This window comes from Zingiber officinale, chromosome 1A (genome assembly GCF_018446385.1).
Source record: "Zingiber officinale cultivar Zhangliang chromosome 1A, Zo_v1.1, whole genome shotgun sequence".
Taxonomy (NCBI): Eukaryota; Viridiplantae; Streptophyta; class Magnoliopsida; order Zingiberales; family Zingiberaceae; genus Zingiber; species Zingiber officinale.
This window is the reverse complement of record NC_055987.1, coordinates 139,797,088-139,805,082: the sequence shown is the minus strand read 5'-3', so window position 1 is coordinate 139,805,082 and position 7,995 is coordinate 139,797,088.

The following is a 7,995-nucleotide window of genomic DNA, read 5'->3' as shown; positions in this document are numbered from 1 at the left end:
TCTCTCGCCCGCTGTTGAAATGCGTGAGCTCGGAAGACTCGGCTTACATCCTCCAAGAGGTACATCAAGGATCGTGCGGGGGGCATCCGGGCGGACGATCGTTGGCCAAGAAGATCCTCTTGGCCGGGTACTTTTGGCCGACTTTACAAGCAGACGCCGCTCGGATCGTGTCGACGTGCCTCTCATGTCAGAAGTACCATAACTTCAACTACCGACCAGCAGAGGAAATGAAGGCATCAACAGTTTCATGTCCGTTCGATCAATGGGGAATGGATATTGTCGGTCCATTTCCGATGGCGACCGGGCAGCGGAAATTTTTGCTAGTGGCGGTCGATTATTTTTCCAAGTGGGTGGAGGCCGAGCCGCTAGCCAAAATCACCGAACAGATGGTCAAAAAATTTATCTGGCAACACATCATCTGTCGGTTCGGCATCCCTCGCCGATTGGTTTCCGACAATGGGCGGCAATTCACAAGGAAGATGCTAGAGGAGTGGTGCAAAAGCTACGGCATCGAGCAACACTTCACATCTGTGGCTTATCCCCAAAGCAACGGTCAAGCCGAAGTAGCCAATCGGGAAATTCTTCGTATTCTGCGCGCTCGGCTCGACCAGTTGGGGGGAAGTTGGCCGGATGAAGTGCCGGGCGTCTTATGGGCCATCCGAACGACGCCGAAGGAAGGGACGGGCGTCACGCCGTTCCATTTGGTGTATGGCGGCGAGGCGGTCATTCCGGTCGAAGTTGGCGTTGAGTCCGTCCGGATCCAGAGTTATGATGATGGCAACGCCGAACGGAGGAACATGGAGCTGGAGCTGGATTTGGTCGACGAGGAGCGAGTCAAGGCGTCCGTTCGGCTGATGGCATACCGGCAGCGGATGAAGCAAAACTACAACCGCCGCGTAATCCCCAGATCATTCCAGGTCGGCGATCTCGTCTGGAAGAAAGTCAAGCCGGTCGGCGACATCGGCAAGCTTGAAGCTCCTTGGGCGGGTCCCTTCAAGGTTATTGAAAAACTTCGCTCAGGAGCTTATTATTTGGAGGATGAAGACGGGCGGCAGCTGGATCGACCGTGGAGTGCGAATCATCTCCAGCCTTATCGAGCGGGGTGAAAGGTGCACGAATGTAAATCATTTTTGTATATGTCAGTCGCCCGTGTCCTTGTAATGCAGGAAGAAAAATTAATTCAAAGGATGGCCAATGGATCCGCCGATCGGCAGCGTTGAAATTAGCCTTGAAGACCGTCGAGCTCCGACGTTAAAAATCGAGAGACGAGCCGGCGTCTATAAACGTCCGAGCGGAAGACCGTCGAGCTCCGACGTTAAAAATCGAGAGACGAGCCGGCGTCTATAAACGTCCGAGCGGAAGACCGTCGTGCTCCGACATTAAAAATCGAGAGACGAGCCGGCGTCTATAAACGTCTGAGCGGAAGACCGTCGAGCTCCGACGTTAAAAATCGAGAGACGAGCCGGCGTCTATAAACGTCTGAGCGGAAGATCGTCGAGCTCCGACGTTAAATATCGAGAGACGAGCCGGCATCTATAAACGTCCGAGCGGAAGGCCGTCGAGCTCCGACATTAAAAATCGAGAGACGAGCCGGCGTCTATAAACATCCGGCGGAGGCCGCCGACCTCGGCGTTAAAATCGAGACGAGCGCGTCTATAAGCGTCCGGCGGAAGACCGTCGAGCTCCGGCGTTAAAAATCGAGAGCCGCGTCTATAAACGTCCGGCGGAAGACCGTCGAGCTCGGCGTTAAATATCGAGGCGAGCGGCGTCTATAAGCGTCCGGCGGAAGGCCATCGAGCTCGGCGTTAAAAATCGAGCCGGCGTCTATAAACATCCGAGCGGAAGGCCGTTGAGCTCCGACGTTAAAAATCGAGAGACGAGCCGGCGTCTATAAACGTCCGAGCGGAAGACCGTCGAGCTCCAACGTTAAAAATCGAGAGACGAGCCGGCGTCTATAAACGTCCGAGCGGAAGACCGTCGAGCTCCGACGTTAAATATCGAGAGACGAGCCGGCGTTTATAAACGTCCGAGCGGAAGACCGTCGAGCTCCGACGTTAAATATCGAGAGACGAGCCGGCGTCTATAAACGTCCGAGCGGATAACCATTCACATGATACGATCAACGACAGCCTGGTCGTTAAGACCAACATATGGCTGAGCGGCTCGCTTATCAAATATGTACGGAAAACCCCTTTGGGGGTAAGGCACGAAGCAAAAGTTGGTCAGTAGAAGTTAAAGATATTAGCGTGTAAACGCTGAGCAACTTCGTTAGAACGCCGAGCGGCTGCTCAGTCGCATGATAAAAGATATTAAAGACAATCAATTTGTCTGGTAGAGTGTGGTGCCGAGCGGAAGAGTTTTAAAGAACACTTCAGTCGTGACGAGAGAAAAATTTCTTGCCAAAACAGAAGTTGAAGGAACAAAAAAGATTATCTATTATGCACTGGGTGAACCAAAAAAGTTACTACAAAAATAAGTTGGGCCGAACGGCTGGAATACAAAAAAGTTCATAAAAAGAAGTCCTCGGGGGGTTGGCCAGCTCGGCGGGCAGGTGACCCTTGGTCTTCAGGTAATCCACCGCCGCCTTGATCGCTTCTTCGAAAGTGAGGGATATCTTGTCGGTAAACTTCTCTCCGAAATCTTCCGAGCGGAGATACGCCTTCCTCACTTCGTCAGAACGGGCCGACTCCCCCTCTTGATATTCTTTGAGCGCGGCGTGGGCAGCGTCGCTGGCGGCTTCTCGGTAGCCAGCAGAGCATCCAGATCCTTGATGCGTTGCTCCAGCCCTCGGATCTCCACCTTCATTCGGTCCATATCATCGATGGCCTGACGCTTCCGGGTGGTCGCCGTCTTGATCTCCTTATCTCGTTGCTTGATCATCGCCTCAAGCTGAACGACCTTGCTCGCCAGATCGGAAGCCCTTTTCCGTTCGGCTTCCAGTGATTTTTTGGCCTTCTCCAGAGCGGCCGTCGATTGTTGGTTGTCCCCGGAGGCTTTAAGTTTTCTCAGTTCATCCTCCAGCTCGGCCAACCGATTACTAATGGCAATCTGCTCCACCCAGTTCTACGAGCAAAGGTGAATAGGTTAACAACTTAATTCAATTACACGAATAAAGAAGAAGAGCATACCCCGGTGGCCTGTTGGAGGTTGCTGTCGCCGAGCTGGCCGGGAGTCATCGCTTTTATGCGGCACCGAGCGTCCTCCCAAGCTTTTGCAAGAGGCCCCGCCAAGGTGATCTGCTGCTCGGGAACCACTGGCCGATCAGCAGCAGCCGCTCGGCTCGCTCTGAGAGGCATCGGCCTTACCGGTGAACGAGGAGGGAAGCTCACCCAAACGCCTGATACGGCGCAGAGTTCTAGAAGGGCTGGATGGCGGCACCTCAGAGCTGGCCCTCGGAGAGCCATGTGGGGTCGGAGTGCTCTCAAGGGAAACCGTCCCGGACAACACCGGAGCATCCGTGCCCTGCTCGGGCTGTGGTTCATCAAGTGGAGTGGAGGCAGACGCAGATTCCGGTCGTCAACGCTTCCGAGTGACTAGCGGAATATCGTCGGCTGAACGACCCTCCACCTCGGCTTGGGTAGAAGGATCTGTGCCGCCCGCTGCCTCCTCTTGAGAGGTAGTGGCTGCTAAGGCTTCAGGGGCATCCTGAGTCCCCTCGCCTAACTCGCCGGTCGGAGCGGCTGGACCAAGGCCCCGCTCGGCGACCTCCTTGTTCGTCGCCGCCTCAATCTGAGCGACTTTCAATTTGAGCTTTTCGATTGCCTTGGCGCGCCACATGACTTCAGCTACAGAAGCAAAAAATAAATCAGTTAGAACAAAACAAACGGGAAGATAAGGGAACTTACTCATGCTGCAGGGCAGATTGGCTGTAGTAGAGGACAAGCCGAATATGTGCATTACTCCAGGGAGGAGTAGCTTGTCAATATGATAGTGCTAGCCAACTAGCCGTTCGGCTGCATGAAGGTAGGCCGCGTCGCCTCTAAATTTGCCGAGCTCCGGTTGCGCCGGCATCGCCGTCTGCCACTTGGTAGGAAAAGTTGGCCGTTCGGGAAAACGTATATAGAAAAAGTGCTCCTTCCAATGTTTGTTGGAGCTCGGCATGCTATCGAAGAGGACGAAACCTATCCTACATTGAAAAACAAAAGTACCCCACTCGGCCTGCTTGGGATAGTAGAAGTAGTGGAAAATTTTTGGGTCTAAGGGGATGCCGTTCAGTTTGAACAAAACTATCACTCCGCTCAGCAGCCTGGTAGAGTTGGGAACTACCTGACCGAGCGGAATGCGAAAATAATTGCAAACTTGTAAGAAAAACTTGTGGGGTGGAAAACGCAGTCCGGCCAGAAATTGGTCTCGGAAGAAAAGAACGGTGCCGGGCGGCGGTTCATGAGGCCGATCGGCCGGTGTGGCTAACACTATTTGGTGGTCGGTCAGCAGGTCATAGGTTCGAGTGAGGCGCAAGGCGTCCTCCTCGTCGAACCGGCTTTCCATGGTCGAATACCAAAGACCCGGAGCACCGCCGGTTGACTGCGAAGTACTAGTCATGATCGAAAGACAGGAATGCGGGACAAAAGGGGAAGGTTCAAGCAAGGAATGGATGGAAACCGACTCAAGGAGACGATTAACAGAAAGAAGAAAATGTTGGGAGCAAGAAAAAGGGTCTTACGAGCAAAGAAGATGGTCTGAAGAAGCTGTAGGGTCGCCGGAAAGCTGAAACGCAGGGTCGCCGGCGAAAGGAGGAGTAGCGGAATGTCTGGAAACGAGGAGGTCGAAATGCGGTGAAGAGCAGGGGTCGGGAGCATTATATGGGCGGCCGCCATCAATTTCCACCGCTCGATTCAGGTCACCGATATCAAGGTCATCATCCAGCCGTTCATTTCAAACGGCGGCTGTCCCATCGGAAGTGACGCCACCGCCATACGCTGACAAACGCACAATCGCCACGTGTCAGCGGGATACTGGCCGCATTTAATGAGCTCCCCTTACCATGCGCAGCGCACGTGATGGATAGTAGGGGAGAGCATCGGACATGGATTCCAAGAAAACACAAGGCACGGACAAGATACCGCCGAACGGACGAGCATCCTTATGCCTGGCCGAGCGGTCCAATGCAGCGATCATTGCTCAGTCAGATCGGCAGTCCAGTCAGTCGGACTTCGCCTCCTTCGACTAGAATCGAGGGGAAGGCAAGTGATCAGGCACCAGCCAGTCGATCGTGTCATAGGCGTCGGTCGTGTGATCGACCTTGGTCGCGTTGAGCGGACCGATGACCGGACGCGTGACGACATAGTCGCCCTCCGATCCGTATTTGCCGCGAATGTCCTGATAGACGCGGATATAGCCGGTCTTGGTTCCGACGCTCAATGAAATGACCGAGCGGAAGGCCTAAGAGAAGGCAGGACATAATGGGCGCTCCGGCCGGCCGGCGCAGAGAATTAAAGCCGTCCGGACGACGCTCTTCGCGTCGGCCGTCCGGACGGACGTCCCGGCCGGGCGGTGGATGAAGGATAGGAACATCTTCTGACAGCCGTCAAGTCCTATGGCTAGGCCATACTCTAAGTCTGACAACAAGGTGTTCTGTTGTCCCATCGAAGACGTGATCGGACTGTAGCAGTATGGTGTCAGGTAAGCTTTCTGACAAATGCATACCGAGGCATGGGCTGCGGACACGTACGTGCCTTGGTAGGCGTGTAGAGACTCTTTCACCGCTCTATATAAAGAGTCGCAGACTTCGCAGGAGGTACGCATTCTACAAGCTTTGGAGCCCCTTTCTTTACCGCTTGCTTGCCTGACTTGAGCGTCGGAGGGTCGCCGCCGGGAACCCCTTCCCGGCCCGACTTCTGTGCAGGGTCGTCAGAGCTTCGTACGACCAGTCGAAGACCCACATCAGCAACCGGAGAGCGCCTCGTGCCCAGCGTCCGTTGAGTCAGCCGTTCGGACAGGATCAGATGGAATTAGAGATGGAAATATAGTTCTGTCTCTAATATAGTGAAGGAATTATAATTTCGTCTGTAATTAGAGACGGAACTATATTTTCATCTCTAATATAGCGACAGAATTATAATTCCGTCTCTAATTAGAAATGGAACTATATTTTTTGTCTCTATTTTGGCTGTTTATAATAATAAAAAAAATTAATCAGTAAAAGATAGCGATGGAAATAAATTATCCTTCTCTAAATAGAGATGGACATTTTAATTCCATCTCTAACTAGAGATGGAATATTTGTTTCATCTCTAATTAGAGATGGAAAAAAATATTCTATCGCTAACATCGCGGTAATGTATTTTAATAATACAAATAGAAATAATTTTCTAGTCGTTAATTAGAGACGGAACTAATATCCTGTCGCTAATTAGACATGTGGAGAGGCCGAGAAGATGCGTTCCTATGCCCTAAATTGTGATGTTAGCGACATAACTAAAATTCCGTCACTAATTAGAGACGGAATATTAGTTCCTTCTCTAATTAGGGACGAAACTAATAGTCTGTCGCAAACATCGTGATTTAGGGCACATGAGCGCATTTTCTTGGCCTCTCCACCGTGTCAGTGAAATCGATCCTCCGGCAACCATCTCCTCTGGAATCCTCTCTCCTAGTGATCTTCCAATCTCCGGCGTCCGTCTCCTCCAGCACCCTCTCCTTCGATGACCTTTCCACCTATCAGTGTGATCTTCTCTTTCCCTCTCCTCCATTTTACCAGTTAAACTCTAAGGGAGGTAATCTTGGTCAGCTATGATCTTGTGGCGACGACTTGGCAGGCCCCGAGCTCGCAGGGGTGACCTCCGCTGGCCCCAACCTCGTATCGAAGAGCTTGGGTGACCCTAAGGTTGTGGCAAGGAGCTTGGATGACCCTGAGCTTGTGCTAGCGACTTTGGCTGGCCTTGAGATCGTGGCAGCGAGCTTGGTTCGACTTAAGACTCACTGTCGCGAGCTAACCAGTGTTGCCGCTAGATTGGACGACCCTCTTGGCCGCCCTTGAGCTCGCGGCCAAGAATTTATCGCTTTTAGGTTATAGAATTCTATTCTGGTTGATTTTAGCCTAGTTTAGCAAGTTATAGAAATTTAACCTGGTAGCATTGCTTTGAAAGGACAACTTCTTAATTATATACTTAATTTTTTGTATTCATGGTATGATTTGTGAATACATTGAATCATGTGTGTAGTACCTTTATTGTATTAATTGCATACTTACTAAGTAATCAATCTTATGTTTATTAGGATACAATGTATATGAACAAAGATTAGATGTACAATAGATTAGAAAATAGATTTATTCGAGATGAATAGTTTGCTAGAGTTGAAGAGTTTGTGAACTTTGTAAAAAGTCATCCAGAATGTATGGATAGTGCCACATTATGTTATCTGTGTAATTATTCCAAATATAGAAATAAAGCTTTCAGTGATGAGGATATTGTGAAAGTACATCTATGTAAAAAAGGATTTGTTTCAATTATGGAGAGTCGTATTTGTCTCACCGTATTGGAACTTCGGTTGCTTTTTCATTTGGCACGACTCCTTTAGGAGAATCATCATCTAGTAAGAATGCAATGCAATCAATGGTTTATGACACTATGAATGTTGTTGATCATTCAAATATAGATGAAATAGTAACACTTGAAGTTTAGTAAATGTATGACATATTAAAGACTAGTGAAAGAGAAGTGTGGGAAAGAATTCTGTCTGTTCATTCCCAATTATCAGCTATTGTAAGGTTATTGAATATCAAGATAGAGTATCATTTTTCAGAAAGATGTTATAATGACATATGCCAATTGATGTCTAAGTTAATTTTAATTGATAACATAATGCATGATAGCTTCTATAATACAAAAAAATTTGTGAGAGGTTTAGGTTTGCCTGTAGAGAAGATTGTTTGTTGTATTAATAACTGCATGATATTTTGGAAAGAAGAAAGTGAACTGATTGAATGCGAAATTTGTACTCACTCTCGTTATAAGCATAGTAGTCGCATACCAGGGAAGAAAAAGAAAAAGA